This window comes from Triturus cristatus, chromosome 11, assembly GCF_964204655.1.
Source record: "Triturus cristatus chromosome 11, aTriCri1.1, whole genome shotgun sequence".
Lineage (NCBI taxonomy): Eukaryota > Metazoa > Chordata > Amphibia > Caudata > Salamandridae > Triturus > Triturus cristatus.
In genome coordinates, this window is record NC_140594.1 from 1,072,088,626 (window position 1) to 1,072,100,806 (window position 12,181).

Sequence of the window (12,181 nt, forward strand, 5' to 3'; positions counted from 1 at the left end):
GGTATAAAAAAAGAATAGTTTAAGGGCTTGAGGTTGGACTCAGTAATGCAAATACATTCAGCATCACTAAGGCTGGTTGCCCTTGCTGGAGTGTAGGCAGTCACCCAGGTTACAAATGGTGCTGGTCTGAAAAAGCAGTTTGGACATGTGCTTTTTAAAAAATCTGAAAAGTGGATTCATAATGTGTCAGTCTGTAAAAGTGTTTATCACTTGCCAAAAAAAAGAGCAGTAAGTGTGCTTTCAAATTGGCAAAGAAATTTCGTTTTGTGACTAATGTGAAAACATGACTCTGTGTGCAAATAGGAATTACAGGCAGAGATTTATTGCGTATTGCTCTGGTGATTTCACAGTTGCATTAGATGGAAAGGGGGAGCCATTTTTTGGTGCAGAAGCAGACTCTTAGCACACACCCAGTTGCTTACCATGTGCAATCATGGACAGTATTCACAAGCGAGTGGGGTTTGAGGTTTCAGTCAGTAATGCAAATACATTCAGCATCACTAAGGCTGGTTGCCCTTGCTGGAGTGTAGGCAGTCACCCAGGTTACAAATGGTGCTGGTCTGAAAAAGCAGTTTGGACATGTGCTTTTTAAAAAATCTGAAAAGTGGATTCATAATGTGTCAGTCTGTAAAAGTGTTTATCACTTGCCAAAAAAAAGAGCAGTAAGTGTGCTTTCAAATTGGCAAAGAAATTTCGTTTTGTGACTAATGTGAAAACATGACTCTGTGTGCAAATAGGAATTACAGGCAGAGATTTATTGCGTATTGCTCTGGTGATTTCACAGTTGCATTAGATGGAAAGGGGGAGCCATTTTTTGGTGCAGAAGCAGACTCTTAGCACACACCCAGTTGCTTACCATGTGCAATCATGGACAGTATTCACAAGCGAGTGGGGTTTGAGGTTTCAGTCAGTAATGCAAATACATTCAGCATCACTAAGGCTGGTTGTCCTTGCTGGAGTGTAGGCAGTCACACAGGTTACAAATGGTGCTGGTCTGAAAAAGCAGTTTGGACATGTGCTTTTTAAAAAATCTGAAAAGTGGATTCATAATGTGTCAGTCTGTAAAAGTGTTTATCACTTGCCAAAAAAAAGAGCAGTAAGTGTGCTTTCAAATTGGCAAAGAAATTTCGTTTTGTGACTAATGTGAAAACATGACTCTGTGTGCAAATAGGAATTACAGGCAGAGATTTATTGCGTATTGCTCTGGTGATTTCACAGTAGCATTAGATGGAAAGGGGGAGCCATTTTTTGGTGCAGAAGCAGACTCTTAGCACACACCCAGTTGCTTACCATGTGCAATCATGGACAGTATTCACAAGCGAGTGGGGTTTGAGGTTTCAGTCAGTAATGCAAATACATTCAGCATCACTAAGGCTGGTTGCCCTTGCTGGAGTGTAGGCAGTCACCCAGGTTACAAATGGTGCTGGTCTGAAAAAGCAGTTTGGACATGTGCTTTTTAAAAAACCTGAAAAGTGGATTCATAATGTGTCAGTCTGTAAAAGTGTTTATCACTTGCCAAAAAAAAGAGCAGTAAGTGTGCTTTCAAATTGGCAAAGAAATTTCGTTTAAGGGTCTAATGTGAAAACATGACTCTGTGTGCAAATAGGAATTACAGGCAGAGATTTATTGCGTATTGCTCTGGTAATTTCACAGTTGCATTAGATGGAAAGGGGGAGCCATTTTTTGGTGCAGAAGCAGACTTTTAGCACACACCCAGCTGCTTACCATGTGCAATCATGGACAGTATTCACAAGCGAGTGGGGTTTGAGGTTTCAGTCAGTAATGCAAATACATTCAGCATCACTAAGGCTGGTTGCCCTTGCTGGAGTGTAGGCAGTCACCCAGGTTACAAATGGTGCTGGTCTGAAAAAGCAGTTTGGACATGTGCTTTTTAAAAAAACTGAAAAGTGGATTCATAATGTGTCAGTCTGTAAAAGTGTTTATCACTTGCCAAAAAAAAGAGCAGTAAGTGTGCTTTCAAATTGGCAAAGAAATTTCGTTTTGTGACTAATGTGAAAACATGACTCTGTGTGCAAATAGGAATTACAGGCAGAGATTTATTGCGTATTGCTCTGGTGATTTCACAGTTGCATTAGATGGAAAGGGGGAGCCATTTTTTGGTGCAGAAGCAGACTCTTAGCACACACCCAGTTGCTTACCATGTGCAATCATGGACAGTATTCACAAGCGAGTGGGGTTTGAGGTTTCAGTCAGTAATGCAAATACATTCAGCATCACTAAGGCTGGTTGCCCTTGCTGGAGTGTAGGCAGTCACCCAGGTTACACATGTTGCTGGTCTCAAAAAGCAGTTTGGACATGTGCTTTTTTAAAAATCTGAAAAGTGGATTCATAATGTGTCAGTCTGTAAAAGTGATTATCACTTGCCATAAAAAAGAGCAGTAAGTGTGCTTTCAAATTGGCAAAGAAATTTCGTTTTGTGACTAATGTGAAAACAAATGTAGTAATATATTTAATTAAAATAAAGGAAGTTTTTATTAGTTTTTTTCAGGTATTGCTGAAGAGCAGTGAACAAAATTTAAGATGCCTACAAAATCCAGAGTAAAAAAAGACCACAAAAAAAACCTATATTTGAAGACAACTGGAGGACCTAAGTTAGTTGAAGATGCTCATGTTGGGAAGAAGAACAAATCTTCTGGTAAGCAGACAAAAAATTTTCTAAAGAACATATTCAAAAAAAGGAAACATGTACAAAATGTCTGTACTGAAAAGAATGATTTCAATCGAAAAGCACAGGAAAAAATTGAGAATTTAGTTAATGCAAATATACCTTCTGCAACTAAAAAGATTAACTTAAACAGAAAAACAGCGTTTAAAGAGATACGTAGAAAAATGTTTCAGAGAAGAGTTATGTCCAATTTGATAAAGGATGTGAAGAAATATAAGCAAAAGGCTAACACCCTTATGCATCAAGCCAAAATCCAGTCGGTAAAATACCGATTCGGTAATAGCTCCCGGTATTGTGTTAAAAATACCCAATCCCAATGCATCAACCCAAAACCCGAGCAAATAACGAATCGCTAATACCAAAAATGCTAATTTACCGAATCGCTAAATACCGAATCCGCAATTACCGAAATCACTATTAGCTCCCGGAAATTGCCAATAGCAAATAACGAATCGCACCCCAATGCAAGAAAACTCGCTAATACCGAAAATCCCAAAAATCGCTATTTTGCCAGAGCTAAATAAGGGGAATCAAAACCTGGAGGTAAAGTCACAAAAAAAAAAAAATAAAAAAGAAAAAAAAATTCCTACATGTGCAAATGATTGAGGCAATCACTAAACCCTTAAATTTGGCCCAGGAGACCCTGTTGGCTCCCCCAAAATGGCTGCCCTCTACGTGCTTGCAAGGAGGATGCGGATCAATGCAGCAGGACAGCGCAGGAGAAGGGTACAGGAGAGAGTGTTCAGACTGCGCATAACCCTGCTCGGCCAGAATGAGGACGAGGTGTACCAGAAATATCGCCTCAATCGCGCTATGATCATGCGCCTGATTGCAGACCTGGAACCATTACTGCAGCACCAGACCCACCGGACAAATGCAATCCCTGCGCACGTTCAGGTACTATGCAGCCTGCACCTACTGGCCTCTGGGAGTTTCCAGGGGGTAATTGCGGTTGCCGGAGGTGTTTCGCAAAGCGCACTGTCACGCTTCTTCCAAAAATTCCTAGATGCCATGCTGACAATGCTCCACAGACACATCAGCTTCCCCACAACCCCACGGCAGTTGGACCGCACAAAACAGGCATTCTACCAGGTGGCACAATTTCCACATGTGATTGGATGCATCGACTGCACGCATATCCCCATATGCCCTCCGTCAGCAAATGAGTACCTTTTCAGGAACCGCAAGTCATACCACTCGATCAACGTGCAGGTTGTGTGCGATGCCAACAACATCATAACGGACCTAGTGGCACAATTCCCAGGGAGCACACACGACTCATACATCTTCCGCAACAGTGGAATGCACAGGCGACTACTCAATGGCGAATTTGGAGAGGGACTCCTGTTAGGTAAGTAGAACTACGCTTCCCCACACCAACACCACACATGTATGTACATCACCAATGCTAAGTCTATGCTTCCATCTTCTAGGTGACAGTGCTTACGCCCTGCGGGAATACATACTAACCCCATACCTAAATCCAGCAACCCCGCAGGAACATCGCTACAACGCTGCACACATCAGCACGAGGAATGTGATAGAGCGGACTTTTGGGATTCTCAAGAGCCGCTTCCGTATCCTCCACAAGACTGGCGGCGCTATGCTATACCAACCAGACACATGCTGTCGAATAATTGCTGTATGTGCAATGCTGCACAACATTGCCACCAGAAGGGGGATACCCATGGAGGTGGACAGGGATGACGACCCCCAGGCTGACCAACCACCCGCCCAACGACGACCGGCACACATCCCAAACACAGCAGAGGGCCATAGGAGGCGGACAGACATAACGCAAAATCATTTTTGACCCTGGGTAAAATGAGACATTACAAGTTGGTGTTGGGTGCAACTGTTTAATGCACAGTAGCACTGAGGAATGTGCAACAGAACTAGCATTGTGAATCATGCTCCGATTGCATAAATGTAAATAAAAGGTTCCTTAAAGTCAGGCCTGTGCAAACAGAATAATTGGATGGCCATGGTTGCTCCACCATGGACCTGCAGCATGTACAAATTTCTAGTGCCGCTTGCCACGTACACCAAGCCTCCACTCAGGTGCATCCATACCCTCACCACGGCCTGTCCCCGTGGAGGCACGCGAACTTCGGCGCCTGGTGCTGGCCTCTGCCAGTGACACGCTGCTGACACTGGAGGCAGCCTCACTGGTGTCATCCCCTCCCAATGCTGCAGCACTGCATGTGCTGCTCTGAAGTTGTTCCACAGCAGTGGTGATGTGTCTCAGTGACTTGGCAACATCACCGCAGAAGTGCCCAAGGTCCACCTGCAGGGAGACTGTGCGGCGTGCCAACACAGCGGTGCAGTTGCTGTGCCGTTGTATGGCCTTGGTAGCGGCGGAAGAACGCAACATTAGCTGCCGGTTACTCCTCCTCTGGGACTCATGGCCCTCCCTGATGGCACGGGTGAGCTCACGTACCTCCTCCCTGAGCTGAGCATTGCCATCAGCAACCGCAGTGGTCTGGTCCCTGACCGCCGTGCCCATGTCCCTGACCGCGGAGCCCATGTCGGTGACTGCTGCAGTCATGGCGCGCATCTCCCTCGCTAGGCGCACGATGTTGCAGCTGATGCTAGCCACATGTCTTCCCTGCAGGTTCTGTGTGCGCAGCATCCTCTCCTCAATTGCAGAGGTTGTTGGGACATCCTGGTCAGCTGAGGAGACGGAACTGCGACGGGCCCTGTGACGCCGTGCGTGTCTTGAGCCTCCATGTGGTGCAGCAGGTGGTGTGGATGTGCGCTGCGTGGGTGCCAATTGAGGGGGGGGGGTTGCCATCTCCTGCAAGGGCGCAACTTGGTGCCTGTGCCTCTGCGGTATTGTGGCTGCACTGGCTGCAGGCTGGCTTGCTGGTGCCGTTGCTTGTGGCGCAGGTGGTGGTGCCTTGGCTTGTGGCGCAGGTGCCTTGGCTTGTGGCACTGGTGCTGGTGCCGATGATTGTGGCGCTGGTGGAGGTGGTGCTGGTGGGGTGGCAGGTGTTGGCGGTGCGTGCGCATCCCGCACAGTCTCCTGGTCTGACTCCACGGGTGTCTCAGAGATGATCAGCTGGTCGCTGTCGTCAGAGTCCCCAGGTGATGCATCTGTGTGTGAAACAGTGCATGATTAGTGGGATGATTACACCTACATAGTGTTGTACCCATCAATGTCCCTCTGTGGTCCAACAAATGAACAGTCTACAGCCATGTACAACATATGTGTTGTGTGAGGATTTACGCCTGTGCCTGCACTCTGGGCTGACTAGACTACAACTCCCAAGATGCAGTAGTGTCATGTGTGGAACTGTCTGTGCCAGAGCTGCAGACACAGTGAGATTGGGCTGGGGGCATGGGTATGGATTTACGCTATGCTGGGTGTGGCACAGGCATGCATCTTACCTTGGGCACTTGTGGCTGCGCCGGACGTGTCCATCTGGATCACCCCCACGACGGCTTCCCGCTCTATCGTCCCTTCCACAAGGTCCTCCAGGGCTGTGTTGGATGGTGCAGTGCTTGTTCCGCCTCCAGTCCTTCTTGCCTCCCGGAGCCTCTCAGCAATCCTCTCTTTTGCGCGCTTCCGGAGGTCATACCACCGTTTTTTGAGATCGTCGATGCTGCGGCTAGTGACGCCAACCGCATTGATCCTCTCACGGATGCGCTGCCAGATGCGCCGCTTCTCGGACTCAGGCACCTTGAGGGACAGCTTGCCAAAGAGGCGGTCGTGTTTGCTGGCCACTCCCTCGATGAGGTACTCCAGCTCCCTGTCTGAAAACTTCTTCTTGCGCTTGCGTGCAGATTCAGCGCTGGATGGCACTTCCTGCGACATGATGGATGTGTGCTGTGACTGGCAGAATCTGTGTGGCCTCACTCTGCACAGCCTGTCCTTCTTTCCAGCTCCTGTCTGCTCCTCTGTCGAGGCTATGTGGGTGGGGCAGCAGTATTTCCTGGTTGGTGATGTCATCAGCCTGTTCCCGGTGCGACGCGGCAATTTGCGATTTCGCTATTACCGATTCGGTAATTGCTAATTCGGTATTACCGAACTCGCTATTAGCCAAATCGGTATTACCGAACTCGCTATTTGCTAGTGGGGCCGTTTGCGTGCCCCGCTATTAAGGAATCGGTAAATTTAGCGATTTTTAAGGAATCGCTAAATTTTACCGAATCTGTTGATGCATGCCAATTACCGATTCCTTAATGGCGATTCCTTATTTTTCGCTATTAAGGAATCGGTATTAGTTTGGTTGATGCATATGCCCCTAAGTTTTATAAGAGAAAAAAAGAAATTGAAGCCATTGCAGCAAAGGCATTAGAATTAAAAAGGAAACTATTCATTTTAATTTTGAAAAGGATGCGTACATTAGACAAAATGGTTAATGTACTGAAATCACATAGCAAAAGGAAAAGAGTAGTGAACAGAACAAACTTTTCTAAAGTGTTTTTAGGAAAATGGATGCATAGTTCAAGTAGTGAACCTTTTTTTAATGAAGAGAGTTATTTTCAAAGTAATAGTTTGCTGCATGCAGTTGACACCAGAGGTCGTGCTTATGAAGTGAAAAATGGTTGCATAATGGAGAAGGAGATAATGGTTCCAAGAGATGAGGTACAAGTGATGGCGGATGAGGCTATGGGGAGACGTCCTAAAGCCCCAGTGTACACTTGGAATTGTAGTAATATTTGCACTGTGCGTCAGGAATCTATTGATAAATTTCGTGAGTTTCTAAGAGAATATAGTAAAAAAAGTGTAAAACAGAAGATTAAGGTGCTTCAAAGTTTGGATCCATGCAGAGTGAGAGAGAATACTGGTTTGCAGGGTCATTCTCTGGCTTGTCTGTCTAGAAAAGTGTGTAATAGTGTTTTCCATCATTTTAGGATGCTGGCTGTTCATCATACTGAAATGAGAAAGTTTGTGAGACGGTTGTATTTTGCTAAAAGTCCAGCAATAAAGTTAGATGAATTGAATAGGGCTCTGTTCCGTGGAACGGTATCAGATGTAGAGAAGGTTGTTGATGAAATTCAGTTTTGTTACTTTGGTCCTGAACAAAACAATGCAGAGAAGGACACAGTAAATGAAGAAGAAGTGGAAGACAATGTAGAACCCTCTGTAAGTAAGACATTTAATGATCACATAACAAAATTTGCAATAATCTCTAATGAAAGACCAAATATTACTTGTATTTGTTGCCGCAGAACTCATTATAGAAAACAAACCAGGTATGTTGATCTCTACAGAAAGAGTGAAAATGAAGATAATTATAAGTGGAAGGATTTTGCCACATATATATTTCTTGAAAATTGTTTTGAATTGGGTGAAGTTCAGCGTATTTGTAAATACTGTTACAACAAGTTAGAGGAAAATAGAATGCCGACCAGAGCTGTACATAATAATTTAGAATTGGATGCTATTCCTGCTGAACTTTCTGAATTAAATACATATGAGTCTATACTCATTCAATGTGTTCATCCGTTCCAGACCATAGTACGTATGGAGCCCAAAACTGGTAAATTACCTCCTTCAGATTTACTGAGAGGTTTAAAAGGTAGAGTGGTGTATTTGCCCTTGGATTTGAAAAAAAATATGGAAACTATTGATGCGGATACTTTGGAAACTGAACCATTAATTATTCTGGTTAATGGTGTACCTACAAAGAATAAGAAGATTTGGCAGGAGCTGGTAGATGTACGGAAAGTACAAAGAGCAAATTTGTATTTGAAAAGGAATAACAAATGGTATGAATCAATTTATATAGAAGAAGAAGAAGAAGAAGATTTACAAGAAGACACAGAAACACCAACTGGACAAATTGAAAAAGTGGACAAGTCAAAGGAAGAAGAAATTTATGAACATTTTAGCATACATCCTCTTCATTCAAAAGAAGTTATGGGAGACAATATTGATCTATTTCAGATGAAGAAAGCAAAAGGAACTCCCGTGAGTGTATGGGAGGAGAGCTTGGAAGCTCGATGTTTTCCCCAGCTGTTTCCTAAAGGAAAAGGAGGACGATACGATGAACGTCCGGAACAGATTCCAGCTTCTGAGTATAGGACTACAAGACTATATGCTGAAGATCCCAGATTTCGACAAAGTATTCCTTATTTGTTCCATCTTTTATTTGAAAGCGACTTGTCTGCATTGTCTTATGCAGTAAATCACATTTTAAAAAGTGGAGTACATTTGCAAAATGTGTCTGCTAAGGATTTTATGGAGAAAGTGCAGCACCGAGATGATCATTTGGAAACACAACTGATCAATCTGATGGCTTGTCAGCGTGGGACAAATGAATATTGGTACCGACGCCATGGTGAATTAAAATGCCTGTTACGGAATTTAGGAACACCAACATGGTTCGTTACCCTAAGCTGTGCGGAGTACGCTTGGGATGATTTACTGGATTTTCTATGAGAGGCAAATTCAAACATTAAAAACATTGAATACAAGACAGCAGGAGAACTGTGCTCATTGGATCCGGTTAATGTTTGCAGATATTTCAATCATAGATTTGAGGCTATGATGTCCTTCATCTGCAATAAAAAAAATCCACCTCTAGGAGAAGTAGTGGATTTCTTTTGGAGAAAAGAGTACCAGGCAAGAGGTGCTCCTCATATTCATATGCTGTTGTGGATCAAGGATGCCCCAAAGTTTGGAACAGATACTGATGAAGCAGTGTTATCTTACATTGAAGAATATGCAACATGTGCTATACCAAAAAGCACAGAAGAGAAAAAGTTAAAGGAGCAAGTTTTACGTTTCCAAAGTCATCGGTGTGGAAAATACTGTCGACGGAAATACAAGAGCAAAGATAAATACTACACTAAATGTCGATTTGGATTTCCTAGACCTGTTCTTTCAAATGGAAGAGTTAACAGTTTTATGTCATCTGTGAGACATACTATCACAAGAAAATCACCTAAGAATACCTACAACCTTAAAAGAAAAGAAGAATCAAAAAATATAAATGACTACAACCCAGTGATTTTATCCATGTGGAACGCTAACATGGATATACAGTATGTAGCTGACAATTCCATTGCTGTTGCTCGATATGTAACGTCTTACATTACGAAATCAGAAAAAACAGAATTGAAGGAAATGTGGGAAGAGATTTCTCACGAAAAAACTGTCAGTAAGAAGCTGTACAGTTTCAGTTTGAAGATGTTATCGCATCGAGAAATTGGATCCTACGAATGTTCAGATAGGTTATCTTCTGCAAGTCTCTACTCGAAATCAAGAAGAATAATTTGGGCAAGTTTAGGCCTTGCAGCAATGAGAAATCGGGTACTGAAATCTGTTGGAGAAATTGAATATTTGGCCGAGAATGACCCAGAAAGTACAGATACTTTGAAATCAAACATGTTGGACACATATTATCCCAAGAGAAGTCATCATCTGGAGAACATGTGTCTCTATGAAGTGCTGCAGAACTACATTTATTCACGGAAAGCCGCAGAAGACATCAACAATGGAAAATATAAAGTCATTGGTGAGGAAGGATGTTTGGTGAAGCAAACAAAAGGAAGTTTGATAAATCACCGGAAGCTGAGTTGCGACACTACTGACAAAAAGGAATTTTACTACTTGGCTCTTTTACAGCTGTTTATACCATGGCGTACAGAGGACGAACTACTGGGAGAATTTCAAAGCTATGAAGATTCTTTTAATGCTTGCAAAGACAGCATACAATGCAATACATTCACAACTTATCTGCAAATGTTAAATGAAGAAATTGAACAGGAAACTACAATTGCAGCAGAAATAGCTAGAGACAGTTCTCAGGACAGCCAAAGTTCAGGAACACTCAGTCAAGATCCCCTAGGACAACCAATCGTTGAAAATGAAGCATCAATAGCCATGAATGAAGTGGAAACGGCTATGAATCAAGCTCAAGGAGAATTTATAGACTTACAAAATTTGGAAAGACAACTGAACGAAGAGCAGCAACAAATTTATGAAGAGATCAGAAAAAAAATTGATCACGGATTTCTACATGAAAAAAAAGAGTGCTCATGCACATCATTTCATCCAATCAGGATGTATGTAAGCGGACAAGCTGGAACTGGAAAAAGTTTCCTAATAAAAGTCATCAGAAGCTACCTACAGCAAAAAACGGATTCTACTTTGTCTTGTGTGGTTACTGCTCCAACTGGGTTAGCAGCATATAACATAAAAGGAATCACTTTACATCGTTTGCTAATGTTACCAGTGGAGCATGAGAACAAAATACAATACAACAAGCTAACTGGAGAAGCATGCTTGGAAGTTTCAAGAGTATTGAAGAAGATGCAAGTTCTCATTATTGATGAGGTGAGCATGGTATCAAACTTAATGCTTGCCTTTGTGCATTTAAGAATGCAGCAAATTCTGAAGACAGACTATGACGTGTTATTTGGAGGAAAACACGTCATAGTTTTTGGAGATCTTTTGCAACTTACTCCAGTTAAAGGACAACCAGTGTTTAATACTGTGACACATGAAGACACGAAGAAGTCATTGGGAAGCATCGGTAATACAAATATTTGGTCCTTCTTTGAGTACAAGGAACTTACAACTAATATGAGGCAAGCAAACGATGAAGAATATGGAAGTATTCTGAAAGATATCAGGATTGGACTACTCACAGAAGCTGGCAAAAAAGCATTACAGAGTCGGCTGCTACATAATTTATTTCCAAAGGAAGAAATAGTTGCAGAGAAGATATACAAGAACATTGCAGAAAACAAAAGTGTCATCTGCTTAATGCCAACTCTACGTGAAATGAGGAGCTTTTGAAATTGGAAAAGGAAGACATCAGGAAATTGGAAGCAGTGGACAAAATTGAGGATGGAAGAATTACTGTCACATTAACAGGCACACTGAAAAATAAATTGGATTCACTAGAGAAGAAAATTTCCAAAACAGCTGGATTAGAAAAAAATCTATATGTTTGCATGAACTGTAGAGTATTTTTAAGGAGAAATTTGGATGTTGAAAAAGGTTTAGTTAATGGAGCTATGGGAAGAGTTGTGGGTTTTATTAATTATCAGAAAAAAGATGGAATTGAATGTTTAAAAATAAAATTTGATCAGATAGAAGAAGTTAAAGACATTTGTCGTTGTTCAGTTCGTTTCATGCTTGTGAAAGATTTATATGTACGTAGGAAGCAGTTTCCGTTTTCTCTAGCATATGCTGTAACTATTCACAAGTCTCAAGGATTGACTGTAGATTGTGCATTTGTGAACATTGGTTCAACTGTGTTCAAAGAAGGTATGTCATATGTTGCTTTGTCACAAGTGAAAACATTATCAGGTTTATTCATGATAGACTTTGATGACTCAAAAGTTAGTGCTGATGCAAATTGTGTAAAGGAGTATAATAGATTAAGAAGAAGCTATGCTCCTCATTTAGGTCAGTATCCTGTGTTGGAGAAACGTGTAGTTTCTCGTAAAAGGAGAAATGAGAATATCTGTAATGAAGATGTAGAGAGGAGGAAAAAAAAGAGGAGTGATGTAATTGCAAGCAAAAAGAAAAAG